We start from the raw sequence: 12,638 nt of genomic DNA on the forward strand, positions 1-12,638 counted from the left end.
TTGTGGTGAGAGGACATCAGCAAGCAATGAAATCTTTTCAGATTCCTGAGACCTTGCTACAGGAATTTCCTCCCATCTCCCAAGATTTTGAAGTCTTCACAACTAAATATGTATTTTATATATCAGACAAATTCTCATATGTTGCAGTTATCAAGAAAAGAAGCCACACCACCAGTCACAAAAATACAATATTTAATTTTGAAAAGAACTTTAACAATATATCCATAAAGGCAAACAAAATCTAATCAAGTGATATTACAAGATTTGCAGACACATGATGTTTTTAAATGGAAACAGTCTGTATCCTTCAAATGTTTTATAATTGTTTTTGAATGAAGAAAGGATTTTAAGACAAATAAGGCTAATTTTAATGTGGAGATAAGCACTCTGCACCAAACAAATTAGATGGCTATAAAAATGCACATAAAACTAAGAAAAAACTTCCTACTTCAGACTGATTATATTCAAACTGAAGTAAAAAAATTAATAATGCAAAAAGATACAGCTTTAAAGAAGACACAAGTGTGCTGAAAATGAAAACACCTTTTCAATATTCAGTCCCTTCATACCAAGATCGCCTCAGTTCTATGAGTCTTTATAAGCAGAACTTTGGCTCTAGAGGGTTTGGTCTGATTCAGGCTTTTTGAAAATGTAAGAGGAGTCCATTACAGCTGCTGAATTCACTTTCTGGCTGGAGGATTAGGCTGGCTCTCCCATTCCCTGTCATCAGTAGGCTATGTTGGTGTTAATGCCACCAGGAACTTTGCTTCAAGAAGGTCTTGTTGGTCTCCTAGATTTTATAACCAAAGACAGAAAGGATCCACCATAGCAGTAGCAATAATCTTCCAACACTAAGTCCCTATGAAAGCTGCCTCACATTGAAGACATGGCCATAAAAGGACACCATTTGAGCCCCTCTGCATTGCTGAGAAGTCACTGCACTATTTGCAGCATCCTGCAGGAAGATAATTGCTCATTAAAAACAAGAAAGCTGGAGAGCAAGCTTATCTACCAATTCCAAAAGTCATCATGGGGCACACGAGGCCAGCTTATACTCTTATGTCAGGAGTCTCACAGCATTAATCTCTCCATGACACAGGCTGGAGCTGCTGGGCAAACCTGCAGGCACCACAGCGTCTCCTGCAGCATTTCAAGGCCACTCACACAGCACAATTACTCAGTGTGTGCAAAAGCTCCACAGAACTTATTCAGGTCCATCTATATCTGTTCCCTTTATAAGCATATACTCACACCTACAGTGCAGCACAACCTCCCAGCAGTTTGGAAAGGTGAGGGATAGCATCAGCAAGGGGGAACAGAATGAATTGGTTCAGTTACAGCTTTTTCCTGGGGAGATGGTTGTGAATGACCTTCCTCTCCTGACATTGCACACACAGAGACAGCCCCTTGCTCATCCCTGAGTGTCTCTGCCAGCTCCTCTTCCCTCGAGGTGCATGCAGGGGCAATGCCACAAGCTCTTATTTTCCTTTAAGAAAGGGGCAGACTAATCGAGTTTGCCAGAAAGACACACACAAGTTACACAGCTTTCACTTCAGGGATCCTCTGGTCAGTGTCATACTACACAAACAGAACTGGAACCATGACATGGCACGAGAATGTATCTATAGACTTCTGAGATGATTTTAGAGCCAGAGGCACTGTGTTTACAGCTGTACGTAAGGGCAGGGAAGGCACAAACCCTGCTTCTATTCTCTTCTGAAGAAATTAAAGGATGGATGCAAGATTTGTTTCTGATGCCTTACACTGACTTCACTTGGGGAGGTGACTCCCCTTCAGGGTGATTCTCCCCTGCACATCCAGCTGGCCACATCAGTCACTGACACTCATCTAATGCTCATGCAGATCTTCCCAACAGCCTCCTCTGAAGATGAGACATTGGTGCCCCACTTCAGTTCTCACCTCACTTTCCTCAGCCCTTTCAAGACTTGTGTGTAAATACTAGCTATTTGTCTACTGCTATACTAATTTTGCTTTCCCATTCAGATCTCTCCATTACATTTTACTTCCCATCCACCATGCTCTACCACACACAAACCCTTCTGTTTTGCCAATCACTTTTAGCACCCTTGTGATGCAAAGTCCTGAAACATTCAGCTTCCATAGGTGCAGTTTGTACTACCTCTGTCTCTGGACAACAATTCAGGCAACACAACACTTCTCCAATGAGATCATTTAGCAGGACCTATAGGAAATATCTCATTTTGATCCAGTTATGTAAATGGGAATGCTACATAAACGTTCCTTTGGTGACCAAAACCCCAAAATGTTTAGAGATGTGAACATGTTTCATACTGAACTATTTATATCAGAGGGTTGTAAATTCTTTTTTATAATCAGTATGGGGAACCAGCTACATGCCCATTTCTAACAGCACTCCCTGTCCCAACAACAGCAAAGAAACTATGCCAAGACAAAGGATTTTAAACTCTTATCTTGTAACTTACCAGACAAAACCAAGTCTTCAAGACACAGATATTCATCTATGCATCAAAGTTGGGTAAATGCTGCTTTAAAGTCATCATCACAGCTGAGTCAGAGATAATAGCCTTTCATGTGGTGTCCTAACTCACAAAAGATTATTTGAAGAACTATGTCCATAAATGTGCACATATATCTTATTAATGCCAACTGAAATTATACTTGTGGAATACAGATCTTTGAATCCTTAACCCTGAATCAAAATTACAAGTCATATCATTTATAAGAGCATCTTTTAAAGATCTTAATGCATTTAATTTGGCAGAACAGGAAAAATAGAAATAAAACACCAAACTGGGTTTTGGTAAGGGCTTTCATTGTACATAACAGCTCTCTACATCAGGATAAGACCACAGTAAAGTAAGGCAAATTATTTCTTGCCCTTTTCATACATAACCCTCTCATATTGCACCTGGCATTTTGCAGGGGCAAAATCATCAGTAATTATTAATTTTATTACCATTCTGCTGTAGCCAATGCATTTAGATTCAGTAGAATGTTTGGCCCTGATGATAGGAAAGAAATGAAGATCTCAAAACGAATGGGTGGTACTGCTCAGAGCAGCCCAGCCTTCAGAAGCACATTGCTGCCATTTTCCTTAGAGCTCCTCTAGCTGGAAGGGGCAGAAGGGAGGAGACTGAACCAGTCTTCCATGGCACTGCATGGAATCAAGCAACTGGTTCAGCATTTTGGGTTACAAGAGCTTCTTTTGAGTCTGAGTGGGAAAACAGACACAGCTGCTGCCCCTCAGTGTTTCCTCCCATTTGCTGGCAGCATCCAATAGTGAAATTGAACCACCATGTTTATTTCATCATTCACACACCTTCTAATTTGGGTCATTTTTGTTTAAGATATGCAGTAAAAATATACCCAGAGAATAGAAACCAGAACAAATCCTTCTGTCCATGGAAATAGAGACAGGCTTGGCACAGGCCCCCTACTGGATAGTTTTTACCTCAAAGGGTAAAAAGCATCACCTTAAATTTCATGAGGGATTTCCTTCTAAAGACTGAAATACTGCAAGATCCAATATAAACCTATTTGTTGAGCATAACTAAACAACCTTATTCATCTCTGCAGGTACAGAAGCCAGAAAACCCCCAGCACATATTCCACTTAAGTGAAGTAAATAAGGTCATTTGGCAGCATCCCAGTAAGGACTACAAATGCCTCAGCAAGCCCTGAATAAAACTCTAAATTATAACAAAAGTGCTAAAATCTCCAGAAAACATTTTTTTAAAGTCACATTTAAGAAAAACCACAAATGCTTAAATTTAGCATTTTGGAAGTTATGAGTGGAATCTAATTGGTTTTTTATACTAGTTCTACATCAATGAACTTTAATAGGAACTCTTAAATTAAAGACAGATTTGCCATTATCAGCTTTTGTCCTGCTGCAATGATAAATTTTTGGATTAAAAACTCTTCAACACTATAGCATAGGGTCACAAAACACTTTTATAAATAGCAGTGATAGCTTATGCTGTTTCTTTTATGAAGAAAGCCAAGAATAGCAACAACCAAAATATGCCATGCATTCACAAAAATTCCTCATTCTAGTGAAAATCTGCAAGCCAGCAGAATTTCATGGAGAATAAGTATATTTTGGCAAGCCATGCTATGCAGTTTTCTTCAGCCAAAAGGCATTCACATGTACTTGTTTCACTTCACCCTATGAAACTGGGGATGGGGATTCCTTTAACTGTGCACATGGTGCAGATGTGAACTTTGTGAATGGATCCTCACACCAGACACTTCACTTAGTTCAGCTAAAACAGGCACACAGGAACTACTGCAGAAACTGTATTAGAAGTACATGCAAAACCAGCATATGCATTGGAAGTGAGAATGGCACCAAATTAATTCTTTTTCTATCTCCCTAACAGAAGGGTAAGCTAAGTGTCATAATACAAGATCATAATACAGAAAAACTTTCAATATGAGCCCTTCATTATTGGTCATACAACACTGAATATCTGGGTATAGATGAAGTTCTCAATAGGGAAATCACAACTGTCATCTTTTAAAATAGTTTGAGAGGACTCTACAGTCTCAAGCATCATTAATTTCTCCCTATTACTGATGCAAAGATTTTAATGATCATTAAAGAAAGGTTTTCATCCCCATCACATTTTCAGAGAGGAAAAAAAAATTTTAAAATATTACCTCTTGCTCAGGTCTCCTACCTGCCCAGAGCAAAATGCAAATGCAAGCAGTAGGAAATAAGTGCCCATCATTGGCTGACCTCATTTCACTGAGTATAACCAAAAATTAAGAGCTCTGTTTCCCCAATAGCTCTAGTCCTAAAAGAGGATGCCACTTCTCAGAGATGACCAGATTACCAATAATTTGCTAAAATAATTTAAGTGAGGCATTTACAACAAATAAAAGCTCAAATGGTCACTATTAAAATGTCAGAACTTCTTCAGCAAACACAAAAGCCATTGACATTTTAAATGTCAACTATTTTGTATTTTCAACCCATAAGCAAAGCCCTTTATCATTTCAAAAGCATTGTCCATTTTTTTAAATTTCTTTGTGGATGGAATTCCCTTTTAACTTTCATCTATTCATTCAGGACAAAATTATGTCCTACTTAATTCAGGCATGTATGTCCCAAACATAGATTATTTAATCTCAGCTTTTATGGTAGCCAGAACAAATCACTGCAGAGCCTTTTGGGTACCTTTTCTTCCACTGCCACTGGCTGCCTTCCTTCTGTGTAGAACACATCATTGCTAATGTGCAGCATTCCAACTGTGCATGACTAATAGCAGGATGCTAATAATCACACCAATTCCTGGTGCAGTGATATTTCCAAAGGATTAATTCCAAACTCAGCCTCTGTTTTCCTTCAGATTGTTTTAATGAGGAACAGAGGACAATGCTGACTATGCTGGGATGGAATGAACAGGGCTAGTAAAGAAGCTTCTCATCTCTGCATCCTTGCTCAGTCCTCATAGCCCACATTGTTAAATACCTTAAAATACCCTAAAAAAGGACAGTGACTGTAGATGGTCACTACTAAAAAAGCAGATGTTTTCCTATTGGCTGTATTGTCTTTGATTTTAGATGTCACTTCTGTAAACTTCCAAGTGTGGAGCTTAAATACTAAAATTATTTTAAAAGCTTAAATGTTGGATGTTTAAAGAATTTTGCTTCTGCAAAAGGGAAAGTTTTGTAGTGGCTTTGTTACAGTTGAATCAATGTTTCTGTTAACAGCCTTCCTCTGGAGAATATCAGAAGATGAACATTTCCATGGAGCTAAACACAAAGTGCTCATGTTCTGTACACCACCTTGCTTTTACCCACAGCAGGAGGACAGCTGACTGTTTTAAACCTTTAAAACTCAAGATGCTGACCAGCAGCAGAAAACTGAGAATTTATCAGTTCATTGATATTTCAAGGTCTTCCCAGAAGCAGAACTCCAATCCCACCCTTGATTTGAATGCCCAGTGAGCAGAGTCCACATGAACATACTGTGACTGAGTCCCAAACACATCAGCATGTGTTGCTAATGAATAAAGCCTCCAGTTTTAGCAATCCACCCTACACCTCATGCCCATTTTCACATACTCAGCCTGGGAATCCTGTTATTTTCTGAAGCATATACTCATTTCCAGTCTTTTGTAAGTAGTGCTGGATTGTATTCAGTGTGTGGAAGACCATGAGTTATGCTTCAAATGTTACACCTCTCAGAGCTGAGAGATCTCCAGCTGGAAGAAGGAAAGCTCACCTTTTTGTGGTCACCAGAAACAGACCTGCTGTGTTTCAGCAGACTGAATTCAAAAGACCACAGAATCACAGAACGCTTTGTGTAGGAAGGGACCTTTGAAGCTCACCTGGTTCCAAGCCCCCTGCAATGAGCAGGAATATCTTCAACTAGATCGGGTTCCTCAGAGCCCCATGCAACCTGACTTTGAATTTTCCCAACTAAAGCTTCTCTTAATCTGTAGAGACCCTTTATGCAGGTCAGCAGGCATCCATATTTCTCTCCTGTGACATGCAGCAATGGTTAATTCCCACAGAGCCTTCTCTAGAAAGATTTTACCCTGCTGTAGATTTTGATGTCAATTTTGCATCTTCTGAAAAGTCTCCAAGGAATTATCATTGAATCTCTTTGGGGCCAACTCCCATTTCAGAGGAATGTAGAGACGCACAGAGGATTCTGCAAATACTTTTCATGTTTCTTTAGACAAAACTTGAACTTTATTTAACCAGAAGAACCTCATTAATATCTTCTGGTATAAGCCAAGCAAGGGACCAGTAGGCACACCTTCATTATTTGCAACAAAAACCATCCCAGTGTCACCACCCTGGTTATCATGCAAAGCTGGAGTTCTAAATTAAATACAACACAAATCTCAAATAGAGACCAAACATGCACAGCCTGACCACATTTGGAACTGGATCTGACAAGGTCTGAAGTGAGTGAAAGGGTAAATTCTCCAGCTTACAGTGCTGGACTGGCACCAGAACCAGGAAACCCTTTCAGATCTCACCATCCCCTTCTGACCTTCACAGGACTATACAAGGAGAGCTTGCCAGCAGGCCAGGCTCCATATAGGAGCTCCCATTGTAAGAGGACAGATTTTTCAAGAGATGATAAACACGATTAGAGGCTGGCTCAAAATCTCTGGTGGTTCATCTGCATGCATAAAATTAAATATCATCTCCCTGTTAAAATACTATCTCCCTGCCAGGTCTGGTTCGTCAGAATGCTTCATGCTGTAAACTTTAGATGTTCTCATTATGCATTTGGAGCTTTGCATAGCACAGTGGAACTAAGATTTATTAAGGCTTCTGGCCATAATACACAGAATGATCCAAATAAACTCCCTTTCCCCCTGCTAGTGGTTCTCTTACTTCACTCACTGACAATACAACCCCAGGAGAGAGGTAACAGACAAAGGAGAACAAACACAAAAATATTTGCCTTACACTTTCAAAGCAGTAACCAGTGTCCCACTGTTTTCATAATCTTTGCTATGTCAAAGGCCACTTATGTTTAACTAATTAAAAATAAAGCCAAGAAAGAGCAAACCAGCAGGGTAAAAGAAAATGAGAAAAATAAAATAGATTTAGGAAGTACAAATAAAAAGGACTAAATGTGAAAAAGAAAGGGCTAACATGACTCAACAGCAGAACTCCCAGATGGTCTAAAGAGACATTTTTGGATAGAAACATATGAATGAAATCACATTAAACAAATATTACCCTTGACATTTTTCACTCATCATTTTACACCTTTTCCTGGAATTTTCCATAGCAGCTGCAATTCAGTCAGTAGCTCAAGTATACCAGCAATTTGAAAAAAGCTTGATTTTTTTTGGGAAGTAAAATATATTCCTAGTAAGAGTAACTAATTACCCAATTTATTGTTTTTAGCAATGTTATTTCTAAGTAAACTTTATTTCTAGGCATCCAGATATGAATTTGAAACAAGCATTTGAAACAAAACCTCAGAAAATTCATAAAAGTTTGATATTTAAAGAACAACCAACTCCTTAGCTGGATCAGGATGAGTACTAGAAAATCTATTGCTGCCAACAAAAACTTCTGATACCACTTGAGAGAGAGCAGAGAATGCAAGAGATTCATTTATGCCAATAGACAAACTGCTTTCCAGATGAAATGTTGACAGTAAAGTCAGCCCAGCAGATAATGTCATAGACCAGTGCAAGGGCCTGCAATGGGAATACACAAAGAGAGCTAACGTTACTTGAAAAAACACTCTGCAGCAGAAGATGCCCACACTTCTCCTAAATCAAGATATCCCAGCAGCCTGAGCTGTGGCAAAAGCTGCCACAGACATCACACAGTCAGCAGATTTGTTTCTTCCCACTAACTTCTTTTTTTTTTTTTTGCTGTAATAGGATTTCTGTTTTCTTGTCACCATGTAATTCACATGTTCCTGACCACACTGCAGTTCAGAGGAGAACTTTCCTCTCAACCAGACTTCTCCACCCTTCTGCATTGAGTTCTACAGACAAGACTAACTCTTAACTCCACTTCCACAGGGAGTTAAAGCATTTGCTTGTTTGGATTGAGAACACAAGTGCCACCCTTTGGAAGCTTTACTGTGCTTTCTTGCTATAGCTGCAGTCACAACAAGGATAACCTTATTCAGTGCCTTAGAACAAATGAAAAACTGCCCTGAGAGCGTTTCCGTCAGTGCCCAGCAGGGAACCCAGGCCACGTTCCAGCATTTGTTATTTCTGCAGAGGCAGCTTGCAGGTCATTGTCTCACACATCCTCCACAGATGCAGCTACCCAAGAATTTCAGGGGTTTTTAACTCTGATGACTTTAGAATTCTGGTTTCAAGGGTGTTTCCAGAAAACAAGCCTCAATGGAAAACTACAGCAGCAGGGACACGGAGGGTGGGAAACTGCAGCCCGTGAGGGGAGTGGAACCACAGGCAGCATTTCACAATCCACTCCTCTGAACGATTGAAGTTACCACATCAACACAAGGAATTTAGGAAAAAATTAATCCAAGCCACTAAAAGAAGCTTCCAAAATACTTCTGACTGATCTGGCTGCTACAGCATACATGACAGTTGAGATGGCCACAATGCACAGAGTATCACCACACAATTTCAGAAGGCTTTAAGCATTCCCCCAAACAGAAAAACACCTTACCTCATCAGAGGCCTTCAGGCATCTACCCAGACAAAGTAACAAGAGGACACTTGAAAAGGCTGCAAATAGCGACAATTCTTATTCTTCAGCCCAGCCTTTTATGTACTCCTGTTCATGCCCTGCCCCTGTGTGCCCCTCACGGTTCATGCCCTGCCCCTGTGTGCCCCTCATGTTAATGCCCTGCACCTGTGTGCCCCTCACGGTTAATGCCCTGCCACTGTGTGCCCCTCATGTTAATGGCCTGCACCTGTGTGCCCCTCATGTTAATGCCCTGCACCTGTGTGCCCCTCATGTTAATGCCCTGCACCTGTGTGCCCCTCACTGCTCATGCCCTGCCCCTGTGTGCCCCTCACTGCTCATGCCCTGCACCTGTGTGCCCCTCATTGTTAATGCCCTGCCCCTGTGTGCCCCTCATTGTTAATGCCCTGCCCCTGTGTGCCCCTCATGTTAATGCCCTGCACCTGTGTGCCCCTCACGGTTCATGCCCTGCCCCTGTGTGCCCCTCACGGTTAATGCCCTGCCACTGTGTGCCCCTCATGTTAATGGCCTGCACCTGTGTGCCCCTCATGTTAATGCCCTGCACCTGTGTGCCCCTCACTGCTCATGCCCTGCCCCTGTGTGCCCCTCATTGTTCATGCCCTGCACCTGTGTGCCCCTCACTGTTAATGCCCTGCCCCTGTGTGCCCCTCATTGTTCATGCCCTGCCCCTGTGTGCCCCTCATGGTTCATGCCCTGCCCCTGGGTGCCTTCTGCTCCCTTTGGTGTTGCTCAGTGCCCCTGGGCACTCCATGGCTCATTGCTGTCAGTGCTGCTCACCTGCTCTCCAAGCAATGTATAGATGTCACAGAGCAGGTACCTGACTGCAGTAGGTTTGCAGTTGGAGTCTCTTTGTAAATGTTGACATGGCTTTGATGATGCCAGTATACAAAATGACTTGGTCATCTGGGTTGAAGTGTGTCTGACTCTTTAGTTACAAAGGTGAGATCAATTTCCTGGCTAATTTTAGTATTTTAAAGCAAAAGAAATGTCAGCATCAACAGAAGGTCAACCTTGCTAAAATATGTGAACTTTTTCCTTTGTGCATCTTATCTGTAGGAATATTGACTTCTAAATTTTTTGTTTTCTAAGTTGCCTTCTCTAAGATTTGCCACTGTTTGGCCAATTAAAAGACATTATTGAGTTTCCCTAAAAATACTGACAGGGAAGTTGGAGTACCCAGGATTTGATTGTGGGCATATGGCTAGTAATGACATTCTAATTAGATTTTGGTACTTAAGCCTGGTGTGAGGAGGGTCAGTCTCTTAATCGTGTTAGACTTTGAAGAGATTATGAGTGACTTTTCCCTCCTTACAGACTCTGCACTAAAAGCCGCCTCTCTGTAACTGGATTGCAACACTAAATGTAACTTGATGAAACATTGGCACTTTGCTGTATTAGTTAAAAAATCATACAGGCAAATTTAGTAATTTCATAACCCCACAATACTGAATTCAATATGAAAAGACACCCCACACATAATCCTGCTGAAATAAACTTGGCATAAGCACAGATGTCCAGTTGAACAACTACTGTGAATTCTAAGAGCATTTGTTTTCTCTGCAGCCTTCACTGACAGAGCTGAATTAGCACAGAAATACGACTACCTCTAACTTCAGTCTCCCAACAAGTTTTCTGTAACCTGTTCCTTCTGTGTAGGTGAGAAATAATAGAAAGAGCATCTCTGTCACTTCCACTGTCATTTTTGTTCTGACGTGGTGCAAAATTGGTGTTTCAGGAAAACAAAGGCCACTCTTATGATGAGGGAAAGCTAAAGGGGAGGGGAAAATGGGGAGACATAAATGCAATGCTTTAGAGTGCACGTGGTCTAGAAGTTATGACTTGGTATTCTTACATCACATACCTATCCTTCCTCCACTTCCTCTCCAGAAGTACTCATCTTTGCAGACACATTTCAAGTAACTAGATCTGAAAGTCTGAAGATTTTGTGTATGAGACAGCAAAAGATGCAAAAATCAGAATTGACTTTGCCACTTAAGGCTGTACTGAGTTCCAAGACAACATTATCCACTCTCAGTGTGCTTTTTTAGGATGTATGACTGTACAGACACTGAAGTAAAATACTTCTGTTCTGTCCCATTATGTGGGGCTTATGCCAGTTTTCATTAATTGCTGACACAACAGGTAGCAGAAAGAATAAACTGGATGAAGGGTGGGTTCTGTCTCCAAACACAAGAAGTAAATCAGGCCTGTTTGAAGTAGCTGATTTTAAAATCTGAGAATAAAAAAAACCTCAGCATTATAGAAATTGTGCACTACTCTGATACTAACATACCTGCTAAGATTTGCTCACAGCAGAGCCTTACACAGCTTTAACTTTAATGTGTTAAAAACTGGGCATGAGAGATAAACAGAATCACCTAAGAGACAGGCTAGAGAAAAGCCAGTCTCTCTCTCTCTCTCTGCTTTTTATTTTCAGTTTGTTCATTTAGTTCACTGACCACATTTTAGTTCACTGACCACTTCAACAGGCTCTTTTGAGGTGAGAAATACCTCCATAAATGCAAGCAATTTGTTGACAATGGTAACGAGTAGAGCCCAACAAAACACACTGTTATGAAAAACAGGGCTGAAGCCACTCTGACAAGAGTTGTGTTAGTTTAAAGCCCATAAACAATAAGCAGGGCCACACTTTACCCCAGCACAGCTGGCCTCTGAGGAGGCTGATTGTACTTGTCCTTGAAAGAGAAAAGAGCAGATAAGCCACAAAGAGTTACATTGTGGGGACAGCTTGTGTGGATCCTGGTGAAGGACATGAAAGCAGCCAAATAAAAATATATTCAGTCCTGATTGCAGCCAGCTTATTTTGATGGGAACTATTTACATATTCCACTTAGATCTATAAGGTTCCTGTAGTGAATCTTGTTTTTTTTAAGCCTCAGCAATTGGTTTCTTATTAACCAGTTTGGGGAGAGGGAGCTATTTGTTTAAGGGAAAGCAAATCAAAATTTTAATCATAACTGTAAATTTAAGAGCAGGGTCAAATTTTTTGCTACATTTAGCAAACTGTTTCAGACATGTAACAGGAAAATCCTTTGTCTTTGGATATGTAGAGGAGGCAAGTTTGACAAATACCACTTTTATAGGACTTGCTAGCTTGTTACCTGTAAAAAGTCTCAAATTTATAATTTTAAGCTGTGATTTTTTATAATCCTTGTTGATTGCAGATTGAGAGTGGGTCTTCTGTAGAAGTAAATGCATGACTCAAGCAAAACTGAACTCCCAAAAACCAATTACAAGAAACTGAGGAGCAATAACAGAGTTGTCCATAAGCTTCTTGACACGGGGTTCTTTCTTTTTCTATTTCTACAAACTATTTTATATTCATGTGCTTTGCTGGCTACTGGTTTTTCCTCTTGTTTACACACAGTGCAGAGGACTGAATTGTCAGAGAGGAACTGCTCATCTTTAGCACTGACAACATCAAATACATCATAAGC

This window comes from Molothrus ater, chromosome 12 (genome assembly GCF_012460135.2).
Source record: "Molothrus ater isolate BHLD 08-10-18 breed brown headed cowbird chromosome 12, BPBGC_Mater_1.1, whole genome shotgun sequence".
Classification (NCBI taxonomy): domain Eukaryota; kingdom Metazoa; phylum Chordata; class Aves; order Passeriformes; family Icteridae; genus Molothrus; species Molothrus ater.